Source organism: Bubalus kerabau, chromosome 6 (genome assembly GCF_029407905.1).
Source record: "Bubalus kerabau isolate K-KA32 ecotype Philippines breed swamp buffalo chromosome 6, PCC_UOA_SB_1v2, whole genome shotgun sequence".
NCBI lineage: Eukaryota > Metazoa > Chordata > Mammalia > Artiodactyla > Bovidae > Bubalus > Bubalus kerabau.
In genome coordinates, this window is record NC_073629.1 from 13,725,245 (window position 1) to 13,744,339 (window position 19,095).

Genomic DNA, 19,095 nt, shown 5'->3' on the forward strand with positions numbered 1-19,095 from the left:
TTTTCCTTTTCCCAGCTCTAAAGCTCGAGCCAGGGCTATGAGCTCAGCTAATTGGGCTGAAGTACCTGGTGGCAGAGGCTTAGCCTCTATGGTCTCAAAATTGGAGACTACTGCATACCCGGCTCTTCTTTTTCCATCCAAGACAAAGCTGCTTCCATCAGTGTACCAGACTTCCTCAGGATTGGTCAGAGGATCTTCTGAAAATCCCTCTCGGGGTTTTGTCCAGTGGCCCAAGGTTTCTAGACAAGTGTGAAATGGGAGAGAGCCCTCGGGGGTAGGTAGGAGGGTGGCTGGGTTAAGAATCTCACAAGGGGATATAGTGAGGCCTGGATTTTCCATCAGCATTACTTGATATCTGAGGATTCTTTGATCAGACATCCATAAATGGCCTCTCCCATTTAGGAGTTGTTTTACTTGGTGGCTGGTAAAAATAGTTAATTTGCCCCCAAAGGAGAGTTTTAAAGCATCTTCTATCATGATTGCAATAGCTGCAAGATTTCGAAGGCAGGGGGGGCCAACCTTGGGAAGTTGGATAGAGCCTCCTGGATAAGTAAGCTCCAGGCTGGGGCTCACATCCCAACCTTTGAGTTAACACTCCCAAGGCTATTCCTTCTCTTTCATGGACATAAAGTTGGAATGCTTTTTTTGGGTCTGGCAACCGAAAGGCAGATGCCTGAATTAAGGCCTGTTTTAGTGTAGCCTCTGCCTCCTTTTGAGGAGTTCCCCACATCAGTGGGATTGAATCATCTCATCCCTTTAAGCTTTCATATAAGGGCTGGGCAATTAGACCATAGTTGGGTATCCAGATTCTACAATAACCAGTTAGCCCCAGGAAAGCTCGCAATTGTTTTCGAGTCGTGGGGGAGGGCAACTGGAGGATTCCTTGTACCCGATCAGAGGACAGCCTCCTGGACCCGTGTGTAATCTGAACTCCCAGGTAAGTGACCTTTGTCTCGACCATCTGTGCCTTAGCATGGGAGACTTTATATCCCCTTTCTGCCAAGAAGTTTAGAACCTGAATTGCATGTTGTTGGGCACTTTTCTCATCTGGAGAGCAGATTAGTAGGTCATCTACATATTGTAATATTTTCCCATTAGGTCCCAGGTCCAGATCTAGGAGATCCCGGCTAAGGGCCTGTTCAAACAGGTGGAGGCTATCTCTGAACCCCTGAGGTAATACTGTCCAAGTCATCTGTTGGTGTTTTTCTCCTGGGGCCTCCCACTCAAAGGCAAAAAGGCATTGGGATTCTTTAGCCAGTGGTATGCAAAAAAATGCATCTTTGAGATCCAAGACTGTAAACCACTTGGCACTGGGTGGGATTTCTCCCAAGATTACATAGGGATTGGGTACTGTGGGATGGAGGGGGACTACAGCTTCATTTATGATCTGGAGATCTTGAACCATTCACCAGGTTCCGTCTTTTTCCTTTACTGAGAGGATTGGGGTGTTACATGGCGAACTGGTGGGGACCAATAGCCCACAAGCAAGGAATTTATTTATTAAAGGCTGTAGTCCCTCCTGAGCCTCTCTTTTGAGAGGATATTGTTTCCTGTTAGGAAACCGAGTGGGATCTCGGAGGACAATGATGACTGGTTCAGCTTGGTGGGCTAGTCCAGGAATCCCCTGATCCCACACCTGGGGGTTAATTTTGTCTTCTCATAGTTTTTGGTCCCTCTCTATTGAAGGTGTAATGGGTTCTTCAGTAGTAACCAGGAGCTGTAGGGCTCTAGGGGCTGAAAAACTTCCCATCACAAGGGTGGTCCCCAGTTTAGTGAGTATATCTCTTCCCAATAAGGGGGTAGGACACTCAGGGACCACCAGAAATTGGTGGGAAAATATTTGTCCATCCCAGCAACAAAGAAGTGCTCGGGTGAATCTTTTAGTAGTGGCTTTTCCTGTAGCACCCAAAATGGTACAGGTTTGGGAGGAGAAGGCTCCGGAGTAGGAGATCAAGACAGAGTAGGTAGCCCCTGTGTCAACCAAGAAATTCTTGGACCTACCTGCCACATCCACACCCTTGGCTCCAGTCCCGTGATGGTTATCTGTGACAGCGGGCTGGCTGGAGCAGGCCGCTTCAGTCCTCTTGAACCATCGTGAGGGAAGGCTTGGCGCTTGACCTTGAGGCTCTTGGGTCCCGAGGGCAGAGTGCCGCCCAGTGTCCCAGTTGATGGCATTTGTGGCAAGCCATTCTAGGAAACTTGTCATGGTTTGGACACTCTTTGGCCCAATGCCCCACCTGTCTACAGATCAGGCATTTGTCTTGTGCCTTGTCTTTCAAGGACTCGGGGTTTGCCATAGGGCTTCTCTGGAGGGCGGCCAGCATCTGGGCATGCCTTGTCTCTTTCTTTCTCTCCTTCTCCTGGGCCTTGGCCTCCTTCTCCTGTTCTCTGTTATAAAAGGTATGGGTGGCTGTCTGGATCATCTCATCTAAAGAGGCAGCAGGGTCCTGCTGTTGTAGCTGCTGTAACTTAGTTCTGATATCTGATGCACATTGGGACAGGAATTTGTCCTTTAAAATCACCTGTCCCTCATAAGAGTCTAAGTCCAGGTTGGTTAACTTTTGGAGTGCCTCTTTTAGCCTCTCCAGAAAGGCAATGGGGTTCTCATTGGGCTCCTGAGTTATTGCTGAGACTGGTCACAGTCCCACAAGTAATAGGCTTCTTTCTGTTTCCATAGGTAGACTTGCTTAGGGGTGAGTCTTTCTGAAGCTTATCCTACCCAGAACTGTTGCAACCTGAGAGCCAGGTGTCCCCAGGTCAGGGTGCAGATCCCCAGGCAGGTTGAGGTGTGACAGCCTCCCGAGGATTGGGTCCCTGGGCAGGTCGAGGCGTGACGACCTCCTGGGACCCCTGGGACTAGAGGATCCCCGAACAGGTTGAGGTGTGACAACCTTTCGAAGACCAATCCCTAGGCAGGTCAAGGCGTGATGACCTCCTGGGACCCCCCCGGACGTTTGGGCTTCCCCAAGATCTCCAGTGTGACCAGTATTGGGTAGGAAGCCAGCTATTTTCTGGTTGTCTCTTCAGAAGATTGTAGAGGCAACCTTGTGGGTCTGGATGGGGCTTAGGAAAAGAGCATGAAACAGGAGGGAAGGGGGCAGAGAACAACTTTTTAAAGAATTACATAGCACAAGGGTATAATGTAAACCAATTAAAATCAATTGGGTCCAAGATGACAAGTCAAATTCAAGTAAACTTTAATCCCCAAACTATAAGCCAACAGACAGACCCAGAGGTGGCAAGACAGCTCCAAGGCACAAGGTCAGAAGAGGGAGGAGTGGGTGGTTCCTCAGTGGTTGGGATGATCCTCTCACTCATTAGCATATGAATTCCATCCCCTCGCAAAACCTAGTCAGGCCTAATTCCATGGCTGCAGCCCTTGCCCTGGGCAATGGTTCACACCCTGAAGTGTGGCTTCTCTCTGGATCCTAACAAATCTACCTCTTATCGATTTGTCTCTCAATGAATTTTTGCAATGAGGCATCAGAGCCTGAGTTTCATTAGTTTTGGCCGGGCTTGAGTCTTGGGAGAGAGCTGAAGGACAGGAGGAAAAAGCAGTGGGGAAAACGTGCCAAGGAATCCCCTTCATAGCCCTCTGGAAAATTTGCTAAATATCTGACCGGTGCTTACAGTTTCATTGGTCTGATCTTTGGCAAAGAAAAGAGAAAGGACAGAAGAACCCCCACAGGCTTGGGTAACAGCTACTGGGGCTCAGCAGATAGTGCCCTTGGGACATACTGAGGAGGAGCCTCTCCAGAGTCCCTCAATTGTGCCCCTGCCGCCCACCTGTTTGTGGGAGGTTTGAGGAAACAAGAAATGAGAGATTGTAAAGGTCCCTCCAGCCATAGGAGCGAGGATCTCTTACCTTAACCGGAGGTCTTCTGGAATCTGAGACTGGGCCATGTGAGCTTTCTGCTGAGTTCGTTTTTCACTGTCCCAGTTTCCAGCACGATGGGCCTTCCCCTGCGCTGGGTTTCTTTGCCTTCTGCTTCTAGCACAGGAGCTTCGCTGAGTTGGGCTCCTGCTGTGCTTGGCCTCTTCCACATGGAGGTTGGTTCAGCCAGGTTATATCGGAGTCATGGCATCATAGATGTCACGCGAGTGTATGTTCCTCTGTTCTTTGTCTCATCACAACAAAGATTTGGAGCGATGGACATTAAAGCCCTCAGCGCATCACAGCTCTTGGGTCTTGGACAAACAGTGCTACAGCCCTTAGGCAAATCAGTGTTACAGCTCCATTTTATTTAGAAGATAGCAGGAGAGAGAGAGAGAGAAAGAAAAGAGTGCACGCACATAGGAGAGGGAGTCCATGAGAAAGCGCTTTGGCTCCTCCCTTTATATGTTTTTTTCCTCCACCTGGGCCTGCCCTATGCAAATTGGGCTTAGCCAGGAGTGCTGTTTGTTCTGCCTGAAGTTTTCACTCTGGTCCTCGGACCTTCCTTTGACCTTCCTTGTCTTTTAGCCACTGCCATTTTGGACTCATTTTCCCTATTCTACCTACCTAACAGATCCATCTGACCTGCTCATCTGCCTCTGTCTTCCACTTTTCTTTAAGATGAGAAGATAATTTTTTTGAGTATGCCTTTTACTATAGTTCTGTGATAATCATACTGAATGTTGTAGTTAACAATGACAATAACAGCACAATAACAGCAATAGCAAATTAAGAAAGCCCTTGACTATTTGGAGCACCAAAATTCGTAGGGATAAAATAAGTGATCTAGAAAGAAAAACAAGACATCAAACATTCGTGCCATTAAGCAATGGTGACAGAAACAAACAGCTGAGATACTGGGAATGATAAGCTATTTAAAAAAAAAAAAAAAAAAAACACTTTATTGCGGTATTGGCTTACAAAGAACTATACATATTTACTATATACAATTTAACTGGACTTAATATACAATCATGAAACTATCACCATAATCTATCCCATAATCATATCTCCTCCAAAGTTTTTCTCCCACTTCATTTATTTACTATTATTATTGGGTAGTTTTTTTGCTGTTGTGATTTGCACATGTTGTACCATCATTTCATCCCTGTGTTAAATCCCATTTGGTCATGGTTTATGATACTTTTAATGTATTGCTGAATTCAGTTTGCTAGTATTTTGCTGAAGATTTTTACATCTATGTTCATCAGCCATATTGGCCTATAACTCGTGTGTGTGTATGTGTGTGTTAGGGCATCAGGACTAACTTTATCTGGTTTTGGTATCAAAATATGACAACATCATTAAATGAATTTGGTAGTATTCTCTCTCATTTTGTAGTAGAGTTCAGCAAAAACTAGTATAAATTCTTCTTTAACTGTTTGTTAGAATTAATCTCTGACTTTATCTGATTTTAGGTCTTTCTTTGCTAGGAGGTTTTTGACTGCTGATTCAATCACCTTATTTGCTATTTTCTGCTCAAACTTTCTATTTCTTTTTGATTTAGCCATGGAATGCATGCTTCTAGGGATGTATCTTTTTTTCCAAGTTGTCCAGTAATTGTATATAGTTGTTCATAATAATACCTTATGATCTGTGTATTTCTATAGCATCAGCTGTAATATCTCCTCTTTATTTTCTGATTTTCTTTGAGTCTTCTTTCTTTTTCTCTTAGCCTTGCTAAGGGCTTCTCAATTTTATCTTAAAAAAAAAAAAAAAAAAAGCCCTCTTGTTTCATTGAATTTTTCTATTATCTTTCTGGTTTCTATTTTAGTTAAGTCAGCTATAGTCCTCATTACTTCCTTCTTTCTGCTAACTTTTGACTTGTTGTTTCCTAAGTTCCTTGAGATATAAAGTTAGTTTATTAGAGATCTTTCTAATTTTTGATGTGTTTATCACTGTAAATTTACTACAGTTTTACTTCTTACCACAGTTTTTTTCTACCTTTCATAAGTTTTATGGATTTTTTCCTTTTCTTTTGACTCAAGGTATTTCCTTATTCTTTTTATTTCTTCTTCAATCCAATGATTGTTCAAGAGTGTTATTTAATTTTCATGTACTAGTAAATTTTGATTGAAGAAGGAAATGGCAACCCACTCCAGTGTTCTTGCCTGGAGAATCCCAGGGATGGAGGAGCCTGGTGGGCTCTGTCTATGGGGTCGCACAGAGTCGGACACGACTGAAGCAACTTAGCAGCAGCAGCAGCAGTAAATTTTGATATTTTATTTCATTCATTTTTCTAGTTTCACAACACCATGGTTGGAAAAGACACTTGATATAATTTCAATCTTCTTAACTGTTAAGACTTGTTTTGTGGCCTAACATATGATGTATCCTGAAAAATATTCTGTGTACACTTAAGAAAACAATGTAATCTGCTTTGTTGAGTATGTATTCTAAATATGTTTGGTAGGTTCATTTGGTCTATAGTGTTGTTCAAGTCTGCTGTTTCTTTCTTGATTTTCTGTCTACATGTTCTATCCACTATTGAAAACAGGTGGATACTACCATTGAATTGCTATTCCTTCCTTTTTTCAATGTTCACTTTATATTTTCAGATGCTTTAATAGTGGATGCATAAATATTTATAATTGCTATATTATCCTGTTGAATCAACCATTTTTCTATTATGTCATTATCTTTTTTGTCTTTTGCAACAGTTTTTGCCTTAACGTCTACTTTGTCTGATATAAGTACAGCTACCTCTGATACTTTTCACTCGCATTTTCATGAAATGTCTTTTTTCATCCCCTCACTTTCAGCCTACGTGTACCCTTAGATCTAAAGCAAGCCTCTTTTAGACACTATATAGTTGAATCTTGTTCTTTTATCCATTCAGCCACTCTGTATTTTGATTAAGGAATTTAAATCATTTACATTTAAAGTAAACACTGATAGGTAAAGGCTTACAATTATCGTATTGCTAATTGTTTTCTATTTTGTTGAAGTTTTTTGTTACTTCCTTTTTCTCTTACTGTCTTTCATTGTAATTTGGTGATTTTTTTTTTATATTGACATGCTTGAATTCCTTTCTCTTTTCCTCATGTGTGTCTTTTTTAGGTGTAAACTTTGTGGTTACAAAGACACACATAAAACATCTTATAAAGCCCATTTTAACCAAAGAACTTAATTTCAACTACATACAAAAACTCTACACTTCTATATTTATCCCACACACACAAACTTTATATTATTGATGTCACAATTTACATCTTTTATATTGTACACCTGAAAGGTTGTTGCTGACCCACGAAAAGACACCAGGATTCTTGGCTTCCAGAGGAGAAGAATTCAATCCAGGGCCAGAGACGAGGCTTGATCGCTCAGAGCTTTTGTGTAATAAAGTTTTATTAAAGTAGAAAGGAGATAGAGAAAGCTTCTGACATAAGCATTGAAGGGGGCAAAAAGAGTACCAACTGCTAGTCTTCAGCAGGATGTTATATAGTCACTGCTGCTGCTACAGCTGCTAAGTCGCTTCAGTCCTGTCTGACTCTGTGCGACCCCATAGACGGCAGCCCACCAGGCTTCCCCATCCCTGGGATTCTCCAGGCAAGAACACTGGAGTTGCCATTTCCTTCTCCAATACATGAAAGTGAAAAGTGGAAGTGAAGTCGCTCAGTCGTGTCCGATTCTTTGCAATCGCATGGACTGTAGTCTACCAGGCTTCTCTGTCCATGGGACCTTCCAGGAAAGAGTACTGGAGTCGGTTGCCATTTCCTTCTCCAGGGGATCTCCCTGACCCAGGGATCAAACCCAGGTCTCCTGCATTGCAGGCAGACGCTTTACCCTCTGAGCCACCAGGGAAGCCCAATGAAAGAAAGGAATGTCTTAAAACTCAGAGTGGCACCAGGCCCCTCATCCATAAGATGTATTTTGGGATAATCTCGGCACCAAATGATTCATCCCGGGCCATAAAATGATTGACTTGAATCGTGTAGAAGGGCAGATTACCATACAAATAGTTTCATTTACATAGATTAGGGGAAAAATTGGAGAAGGCAGTGGCAACCCACTCCAGTACTCTTGCCTGGAAAATCCCATGGACAGAGGAGCCTGGTGGGCTGCAGTCTATGGGGTCATTAAGAGTTGGACACGACTTAACGACTTCACTTTCACTTTTCACTTTCATGCATTGGAGAAGGAAATGGCAATCCACTCCAGTGTTCTTGCCTGGAGAATTCCAGGGATGGGGGAGCCTGGTGGGCTGCCATCTATGGGGTCGCACAGAGTCAGACAGGACTGAAGCGACTTAGCAGCAGCACAGGAACAATATCTGAGTATAACATAATCGTTTGTCAAGTAAGTTCTGAGTCATTAGGCGGAACCAACTTGAAGACAGAGTCTGAGGTAAATGCATAGCACATTAACATAGCTTAAGACAAACATTTCCATAAGAAAAATGCATTGGTTAACTCAAGGTTTGAGAATAGTTAACTTCAGGTGAGACTAGGTGTCATTATAACAACACAGTATTTTAAGAGAAACCTTTTAAATTTGTATAGAGAAGGAAAAAAAAATATTGCTAGTTTGTTTCCTGCTGCCACTGGGATGACCCAGAGGGATGGTATGGGGAGGGAGGTAGGAGGGGAGTTCAGGATGGGGAGCACATGTACACCCGTGGCGGATTCATGTTGATGTATGGCAAAACCAATACAATATTGTAAAGTAATTAGCCTCCAATTAAAGTAAATAAGTTTAAATTAAAAAAATAATGTAAAAAAAAAAAAGAGAGAGATAAAAATGTCGGACACTTGCAGCCCATTTCCTCCATTTGGAGACCCCTGGCCTTCCTGCCTGTTATCGTCTCACATCCATTAACAATTTTTTCTTATAGCTATTCTTAATATTTTTGTCTTTTATACCAGAGTTAAAAATAATTTATGCACCATGATTACAATAATACCATTACAGTATTATACTTTGTATTTATCTTTTTTTGTTAGGCCTATAATTTCATATATTTTTGCACATGTTTAGCATCCTTTCATTTCAACTTGAAGAACTCCCTCTAGTGTTTCTTGGAAGATAAGCTTAGAGTTGGCATATTCCTTCAACTTTTGTTTGTCAGGGAAAGTATCCTTCTTTTTTGGAAATGTCATTTTTAATTTTTTTAAATGTATGTATTTATTTTAATTGGAGGATAATTATAATATTGTGATGGCCTCTGCCATACATCAACATGAATTGGCCATAGGCAAACATGTGTCCCCTCCCTCCTGAGCCCCCCTCCTACCTCCCTCTCCATTTTAAAGGACATTCTTGCCAGGTATATAATTCTATGTTACAAAGGTTTTTTTTCCTAACATTTTGTGTATATCGTGCCACTCTCTCCTGGCCTGCAAGATTTCTGCTGCATAATTTGATTATAGCCTTAAGAGGATCCCTTGTATGTGATGAGTAGTTTTCCTCTTGCTGTTTTCAAAATTATCTTTCTTTTTGAGTTTTTTTTTTTTTTTTTTTTTTTTTAAATTTTATTTTATTTTTAAACTTTACATAACTGTATTAGATTTGCCAAATATCAAAATGAATCCGCCACAGGTTTACATGTGTTCCCCATCCTGAACCCTCCTCCCTCCTCCCTCCCCATTCCATCCCTCTGGGTCTTTTTGAGTTTTAAATATATAATTATGATCTGTCTTGGTTTAGATTTATTTAAGAGTCTACCTTTTTCGGGTCCTGTGGGATTCATAAATCTGGATACTCATTTACTTCCACAGACTTGGGTAATTTTCAGCCATTATTTCTTTAAATAAGCTTTCTGCTCCTTTCTCTTGCTCTTCTCTTTCTGGAACTCTCATAATGTGTATATTGATTTCTTATAGTGTCCCATAGACTTTCTTCACTCTTTTTCCTTTTTGTTTTTCTGACTGTATAATTTTAAATGACCATCTTTGAGTTGGCTGACTTTTTTCTTCTGCTTGATAAAGTCTACTATTCAGGTCCTCTGTTGAATTGTTCAGTGCAGTCTTTGTATACTTCAGCTCTAGAATTTCTGCTTGATCCTTTTTGATGTTTTCTGTCTTTGAATTGAACATCTCATTTTGCTCATGTACTGTTTTCCAGGTTTCATTTCTTTGTCTGTGTTCTCTTGTAGCTCACTGAGCTCCTTTAAGATAATTATATTGAGCTCTTTGTTAGGTAATTTGCAGATCTTTGTTTCTTTGAAGTTGGTTATCTGAGCTTTATTTCTTTTTCCTTTGATAATCTCACATCTCCCTGATTTTTCATGATCCTTGAAGACTTGCATTGATTTCTGTGCAAGTAAATAAGCAAAATCTCTTCATTCTTTAAGAACTGGCTTTGGTAGCAAAAGTATTGATCAGAAAGTTCAAAAAGACTTCCTAGGGCTCTAGCTTTAGGAGCATTTAGGACAGTGGCTTCAGGAGCATGTAGGGTGCTTACTATAGGGTAGAATTGACTAACATCAGTGGGAATGTGGAAGGCATGATTTGCAGAAGCATGCGCATCAGTTGCAGTGAGCTCTTGTCACATATCTCTGTTCATGCCTACGCACAAACAATCCGTCTTTGTTGATTTACTCACTGTTCTGGGCAGTGAGATAGAGGCAAACCTCCTGAGCAGAAGTTTCCCAAAAGTAAGGGGAAGCCAGTTTCTCACTTCACTCTTTCTTTCACCTGTGGGAGAAGTCATAGGCCAAGGTATTTTTTGCAGCACTGAACCATGCTGACATGTGGTTAAGGTGTTGAGGTAAGAAGAAACTATTCTTATGCTTTCACTGAAGCTGACTTAGGATTTTGTCGTCCATTGCTATGCTGGAATGCTCCAACAGGACTCTAGAACTCTTGTAAAGGTATTATTGACTGTTACAGTTTTTAAATGTAATGTCTTGTCATCTTGCTGGCATCATTGCTTTTTTTCATTTTTAAGGACTCTTGTGACTACATCTCACCCATCTGTATATTCAGAAAAATCTTCCCTACTTTAAGGTCAAATGATTAGCTAACTTAATTCTCTCTGCTATCATAATTCCTCTTTTCATGCAGCCTAACAAGTCTATTGCTTTAAAGATTAAAATATGGACATCTTTGGAAATTCAAGTGTAGTTAGCCCTTCTTGTTCCCTGTCCTCTCACCCAGAACTAACCAACTGCCAGTCTTACTCAGAAAAGAAACCAAATATCAAGCTACTAAAAACTGTATTGCTATAGGAGAAAATTTATACTGAAACACTTATTAAGAAATCCCTTTAGTGTATTCTTTCCTCCCATAAATTTCCTCCCTACACTGAGAAATACCCATCTATGGATAAACTAGCTTTATGGTCCCCATAGGATTTCCAAGGCCAGCTTGTACATCTGTCACTTCTCTGACAGTTTATACCACAGAATCACTGACATGTTCTAACCACACTTGGAGTTGTCATTCCTAGTCACTACCATTGCATCTCTCACAAATGTCTCTACTTTTGGAAGCATAGGACCTTTCCCTGGCCTCACAGAGCTCTCCAGATACACTTGCCCTGAGGGCTGTGCCACCTCAGACGTCATCTCAACTGGAAACACAAAGCAAGTCCATGAACCAGGAAAAGACCTTCTGTCCCAAGCTTCTATCCCTTCTAGGATAAACTTCAGTTTTTCAGAAATAGTAGACGCTAAGAAAATAGAATGTGGTCCACTGGAGAAGGGAATGGAAAACCACTTCAGTATTCTTGCCTTGAGAACCCTATGAACAGTATGAAAAGGCAAAATTATAGGACACTGAAAGAGCAACTTCCAGGTCAGTAAGTGCCCAATATGCTACTGGAGATCAGTGGAGAAATAACTCCAGAAAGAATGAAGGGTTGGAGCCAAAGCAAAAACAATACCCAGCTGTGGGTGTGACTGGTGATAGAAGTAAGGTCCGATGCTGTAAAGAGCAATATTGCATAGGAACCTGGAATGTCAGGTCCATGAGTCAAGGCAAATTGGAAGTGGTCAAACAAGAAATGGCAAGAGTGAATGTCGACATTCTAGGAATCAGCGAACTGAAATGGACTGGAATGGGTGAATTTAACTCAGATGACCATTATATCTGCGGGCAGGAATCCCTCAGAAGAAATGGAGTAGCCATCATGGTCAACAAAAGAATCCAAAATGCAGCACTTGGATGCAATCTCAAAAATGACAGACTGATCTCTGTTCATTTCCAAGGCAAACCATTCAATATCACAGTAATCCAAGTCTATGCCCCAACCAGTAACGCTGAAGAAGCTGAAGTTGAATGACTCTGTGAAGATCTACAAGACCTTTTAGAACTAACACCCAAAAAAGATGTCCTTTTCATTATAGGGGACTGGAATGCAAAATTAGAAAGTCAAGAAACACTTGGAGTAACAGGCAAATTTGGCCTTGGAATACGGAATGAAGCAGGGCAAAGACAAATAGAGTTTTGCCAAGAAAATGCACTGGTCATAACAAACACCCTCTTCCAACAACACAAGAGAAGACTCTATATGTGGACATCACCAGATGACCAACACCGAAATCAGATTGATTATATTCTTTGCAGCCAAAGATAGAGAAGCTCTATACAGTCAGCAAAAACAAGACCAGGAGCTGACTGTGGCTCAGGCCATGAACTCCTTATTGCCAAATTCAGACTTAAATTGAAGAAAGTCAGGAAAACCAAACGACCATTCAGGTATGACCTAAATCAAATCCCTTATGATTATACAGTGGAAGTAAGAAATAGATTTAAGGGATTAGATTTGATAGACAGAGTGCCTGATGAACTTTGGAATGAGGTTCGTGACATTGTACAGGACACAGGGATCAAGACCATCTCCATGGAAAAGAAATGCAAAAAAGCAAAATGGCTGCCTGGGGAGGACTTACAAATAGCTGTGAAAAGAAAAGAAGTGAAAAGCAAAGGAGAAAAGGAAAGATATAAACATCTGAATGCAAAGTTCCAAAGAAAAGCAAGAAGAGATAAGAAAGCCTTCTTCAATGATCAATGCAAAGAAATAGAGGAAAACAACAGAATGGGAAAGACTAGAGATCTCTTCAAGAAAATCAGAGATACCAAAGGAATATTTCATGCAAAGATGGGCTCAATAAAGGACAGAACTGGTATGAACCTAAAAGAAGCAGAAGATATTAAGAAGAGATGGCAAGAATACACAGAAGAACTGTACAAAAAAGAGCTTCATGACCCAGATAATCACAATGGTGTGATCACTGACCTAGAGCCAGACATCCTGGAATGTGAAGTCAAGTGGGCCTTAGAAAGCATCACTATGAACAAAGCTAGTGGAGGTGATGGAATTCCAGTTGAGCTCTTTCAAATCCTGGAAGATGATGCTGTGAAAGTGCTGCACTCAATATGCCAGCACATTTGGAAAACTCAGCAGTGGCCACAGGACTGGAAAAGGTCAGTTTTCATTCCAATCCCAAAGAAAGGCAGTGCCAAAGAATGCTCAAACTACCACACAATTGCACTCATCTCACACACTAGTAAAGTAATGCTCAAAATTCTCCAAGCCAGGCTTCAGCAATATGTGAACCGTGAACTTCCTGATGTTCAAGCTGGTTTTAAAAAAGGCAGAGGAACCAGAGATCAAATTGCCAACATCCACTGGATCATGGAAAAGGCAAGGGAGTTCCAGAAAAACATTTATTTCTGCTTTATTGACTATGCCAAAGCCTTTGACTGTGTGGATCACAATAAACTGTGGAAAATTCTGAAAGAGATGGGAATACAAGACCACCTGATCTGTCTCTTTAGAAATCTGTATGCAGTTCAGGAAGCAACAGTTAGAACTGGACATGGAACAACAGACTGGTTCCAAATAGGAAAAGGAGTACGTCAAGGCTGTATATTGTCACCCTGTTTATTTAACTTATATGCAGAGTACATCATGAGAAATGCTGGACTGGAAGAAACACAAGCTGGAATCAAGATTGCCGGGAGAAATATCAATAACCTCAGATATGCAGATGACACCACCCTTATGGCAGAAAGTGAAGAGGAACTCAAAAGCCTCTTGATGAAAGTGAAAGTGGAGAGTGAAAAAGTTGGCTTAAAGCTCAACATTCAGAAAACGAAGATCATGGCATCTGGTCGCATCACTTCATGGGAAATAGATGGGGAAACAGTGTCAAACTTAATTTTTTGGGGCTCCAAAATCACTGCAGATGGTGACTGCAGCCATGAAACTAAAAGACGCTTACTCCTTGGAAGGAAAGTTATGACCAACCTAGATAGCATATTCAAAAGCAGAGACATTACTTTGCCAACAAAGGTTCATCTAGTCAAGGCTATGGTTTTTCCTGTGGTCATGTATGGATGTGAGAGTTGGACTGTGAAGAAGGCTGAACGCCGAAAAATTGATGCTTTTGAACTGTGGTGTTGGAGAAGACTCCTGAGAGTCCCTTGGACTGCAAGGAGATCCAACCAGTCTATTCTGAAGGAGATCAGCCCTGGGATTTCTTTGGAAGGAGTGATGCTGAAGCTGAAACTCCAGTACTTTGGCCACCTCATGCGAAGAATTGGCTCACTGGAAAAGACTCTGATGCTGGGAGGGATTGGGGGCAGGAGGAGAAGGGGACGACAGAGGATGAGATGGCTGGATGGCATCACTGACTCAATGGACGTGAGTCTGAGTGAACTCCGGGAGTTGGTGATGGACAGGGAGGCCTGGCATGCTGCGATTCATGGGGTCGCAAAGAGTCGGACACGACTGAGCGACTGATCTGATCTCAAGAAAATAGAGTCCAGTTTTCATTTTCTTCTGGATGATTTTTAAGGCTTGTTCAAGAAATAAAATCATTTATAGCTTAACTCAGTGACTCCTTTCTTTATTATTTCTTGGTGAATATTTATCTTTAGAAAAATTGTGTTTATTTATAAAATGCACCCACTTCTCTTATAGGCTCTCTTATAAGTCTGGGTTTCAATAAGTAATAGATACTAAACTGTGACATGTAATGTTTTCCACATATGTAATGTTCAATTCTTTTCTTGCTTCTGATCCCAGAGACTGTGCCCCTTCCCCAGATCCTGGTGGAGTCATTATTCATTATACCAGACTCGTGCAATGTCACCTTGGAGTGCAGAGCTTCTGGAGCCACAGAAGAGCTGATTGTGACCTGGGAGACCAAACCCCCCCCCCCCCACCCAAGGAGTGGGAGAAGAGAAGGACATTGGAATCAGCCTCCAACTCTTGCATCTTGGCTGTGAGCCTGCTCCTAAGCCACCCCCATGCCAGCCTCATCTGTGTGGTCAGCAACCAAGTGGACAAGAAAATTGTCTCCTTAGATATTGGGGAAATCTGTGCCCATGGTGAGTGCAACCTGCCAGAGGAGAAGAGCACTTTCAGAGCTCAGTTAGCACTGAGGTCTGGGAGTTCAGAGCTTTACTCCCCACCGTATTATTAGCACTACCTTCCATCTAGTCACTTTACATAGGAGTCTAGAACACACAACCAATTTATTTTTGCCTTTAAATGTCTTCGAATACAAGCTTACCTCTAAATCCTTTGTCCCTGAAGTCCAGGTAGTAATCTTCTAATAACTCTCCCTGCCCGCATTGTTGCTTATGCATGATCTTTAGGAAACTAAATCATATTGGGTCATCTCTCCATGCTCTTTCTCTGAGTCTGACTTCCATGATTCCTTATATGGTTTGGTGTTCAGATTCTCCTCTGCACATGTTTCTTGTCTCACTTATGTACCCTAAATTCCCTGCTTGTAGTTCCAGAATGTGTCCTGCTATTATAAGCTACCGCATCTCTGTATATGCTGCTTCCCCATCACTAGCCCTTCTTCACCTCTGTTCTTGACTTCCTGTCTTATTCTCTATGAAGAATGCTCCTCAGTCACTGCCAGGTTCAGGGGCATGTGAATGTACATACACATACACGACTTTGCCCTTAGAGGAGTCCAATGATTGGTTTAAAATCTGTACTGTTGTCTTGAAACTTTAATACATTTTCAACAAGCAGTCTATTTTTAATTTCTGCACAGAGCCCTACACTGATGTATTCACCCTCCCCTTCAGCATCACCTCCTTTCAGGAGCTGTCCTTAGCCACCCCCACAACGAGTGGTAATGTTCTGTTGTAGATTTGTCTCCTCCATAGACAGGAATACCTTGATGACAAGAGCCACATTTTTCCTCCTTGAAATCCATGGGCTAAGTACAATTTCTGGCCAAATTTTGCTTGTAATAAGCATTTTATTGAATTAATGAATGATCTGGTAATCCTGCATGCAGCCTCATCCTCTTTAAACCATCCTCCATGATCTAATGTCTCGAGAAATTCTGATGTGTCAGCCTAGCTTAAAATGTCTGTTACTTAGATTCACTGCTAAATAAAGGCAGAAGTATCAGATAAATTTCAACACCCTGCATGACCAACACTAGCCCTCTGACCCACCTTGATTACATCTCCTCCCTGCTCTATCATCCTGCGTGCCTCCGTGGGGTGCTGGCAACTCCGAGGGACTGACCTTTCGACACATTTTCTGAATGTGGTACTCCTTTTATCTGGAATGCAATGGCCTACCAGGGTGGTAAACTCCTACTCCTCTCTCAAGTCTCTTGTTACACATTACTTTGTCTGAGAAGAAGCCAGAAAGTCCTGTGTACAAAGTATAAAGCTCTGCTGCACTGCAGTTTCTCTGGCTGGCAGACTTTGGCTGGTATCTTCTCAGTCTTCCCCGTGGGTGACCACATCTTGTTCATCTCAGTCTCTGGCATCAAGCAGCAGCTCAGGACCTGCTTGAGTGAATGCCATGTTCTCCCACTCAGCTTATGAACCAGGTCCTTTGACCTCTCCACCTGCTCTATATCTCCCCTCAACAATGGGTATCTCAAGTTCTCTCTTATCTTATCATTCTTCATTCTCTCTGTGAGAGAAACAGGTTCGCATAGAGAGACCAGTGCTGTGCCCCTGCAAGGCATCCTAGGTGCTGTCATGGTCATGCTGTTGATCCTTGGAGGTGGACTGTACCTTTGGAAGACATGTGGTAAGAAAAAGAATTCAGAAACTGGAATGAGGAGGCAGGTTGCACTTCTTGCTCTGGTTCCAGATACTTGCCTTTTCCCACTGGACCCAGGGTTCCTCTCTCTTGCATTTTGCTGCACAGGGAATCCTTCTGCAGAGAGTGGTTGGTATAGTCCTGGCTTTAGAGGTCATAGCAATGGAAGAGGACTCAGGATCCACTCTGTGTATCACTCAGGAGCAGGATTGTGGGAGGACAACAGGGACCATGCTGGTGGCATCTGCTGTTTAGAGCAGAGTCAGCAAGACTCATGAGAGGGCAGGGGAAAAGTGGCAGCCTAGAGCAGAGGCAAGACTGCACTATCCCAGGTCCCTCAGTGCCCATGACTTGGTATGTCCAACTCAGTCACTGCTGAATCTAGTCTTATTGCCTCTTTACCTCTTTTCAGACAATGTAGTATTAGCTAAGAAAATGTATAACTGGCACAGTGTAGTGTTAGATTTCTATGGGGAATTAGTAAGCATTGCATGTCAATGAGCATTGCTTCCATGTGGGTCCCTCTGGGCTACTCGATCCCTCAGTTGAACTAGGACCACATTGTCTTGCATCCCTAGGGTTTTGGTGAACAACACCTAGAAGAAAAGGAGATGCTTACTAGTGTCTACAGTGAAGTCCATGACCCAAATCTTGCCATGAAGATAATTTATTTGGAGTGAGCAGAAGAACTCGCATTCCTGGTACACCTCTGCTGTGAGCCTGATCATTTAGACACCTACCTCTTCCAGCTCTGCTCCAGCTCCAGATGTTTTTGGTCTGCTCTACCTTGACCATCATGGGCACAGCGCTGTAGACATTCATGGTCTTATCACTTCCTCTTCAAACTGCCTCCCTCTCAGGACCCTCACCTCTGTAGGACAAGAATTCTTCCTGTCATTGACTCTGCTCCTAACCCCTCTCCTCCTGAAACTTCATGAAGGACACTACTAACTGTGCACATGTTAATCCTCACAGCCTCTGCTCTGTGACTGGAATGTAACTCTCTGAGAAAAGGAGACCAGGTTGGGGCGGCAGGGGGGTGGGGGTGGGGGGGTGGTTTGTGTAGAAGTATTGACCACATCATGGAGAAAAGAGCTAGAATAGGTATTGGATTCTGAGCTGGGAGTCCATAGAGGCAGCATGAATGGATGAGAGTGCACAAAATTACTAGCCTCAGGCTTCCTTTGCACCTCATATAGAGCCAAGGATGTGTGTCAGGCTGTATGTGTGTGTGCACGTGTCTGCGTATTAGGAAGAGTGTCTAGTATACATTATGCATCTCCTTCCTGGCCACCTGTGCTAACTCAACCTTACTGCTCATTTGACACCTTCATTTGGATGTCTAACATTCCTAAATTTGAATTCCTTTAATATGCTTCCCATACATGCAGTCTTCCAATTTAATAAATGTTACCTCTACCCTTCTTCTTCTGGCTACCAAACCTTGGTGTCATTTTTGGATTTATTGCTTTTTTTCACATTTTATATACATATATATATATATATATATATATATATATACACATACACACACATATATGGATTTCCCTGGTGGCTCAGATAGTAAAGAATACGACTTAAATGCAGGAGACCCAGGTTTGATCCCTTGGTTGGGAAAATCCCCTGGAGAAGAAAATGGCAACCCACTCCAATATTCTTGCCTCAGAAACCCCATGGACAGAGGAGCTTTGTGGTCGTCAGTTCATGAGGTGGCAAAGAGACAGAGACTACTGAACAGCTAACACTTTCACTGTCTTTATATGTATATATAGATAGATAGATATAGATATACACACATATACATACACACAATATAACTAACTACTTGTCATCACCTACCTGATCCAATAAGACCATCATCTCTCGTGTGGCTACTGAAATACCCTCACAGTCTCTTGGTTTCTGTTTTTGGCACCTTACAGTCTATTTGCAATTCTGTGTCCAGAGTGATGCTTTCAAAGTTGTATTAAATCACTCTTTAATTCAGTACTCTTCCATACCCCCACCTTCCCTGCAAGGCCCCGCACCATCTGATCTCATTTCCCACACTCCATCTTTGCTTAATCCACTCTGGGATACTGGGCTTTTTGTTGTGTCTTCAGCAAAACAAGCATGATCCTCCCTCAAACCCTTTTCTTCTACCTGGAGTTCTCTTCTTCTGTGTATCTGCATATGTCATTCCC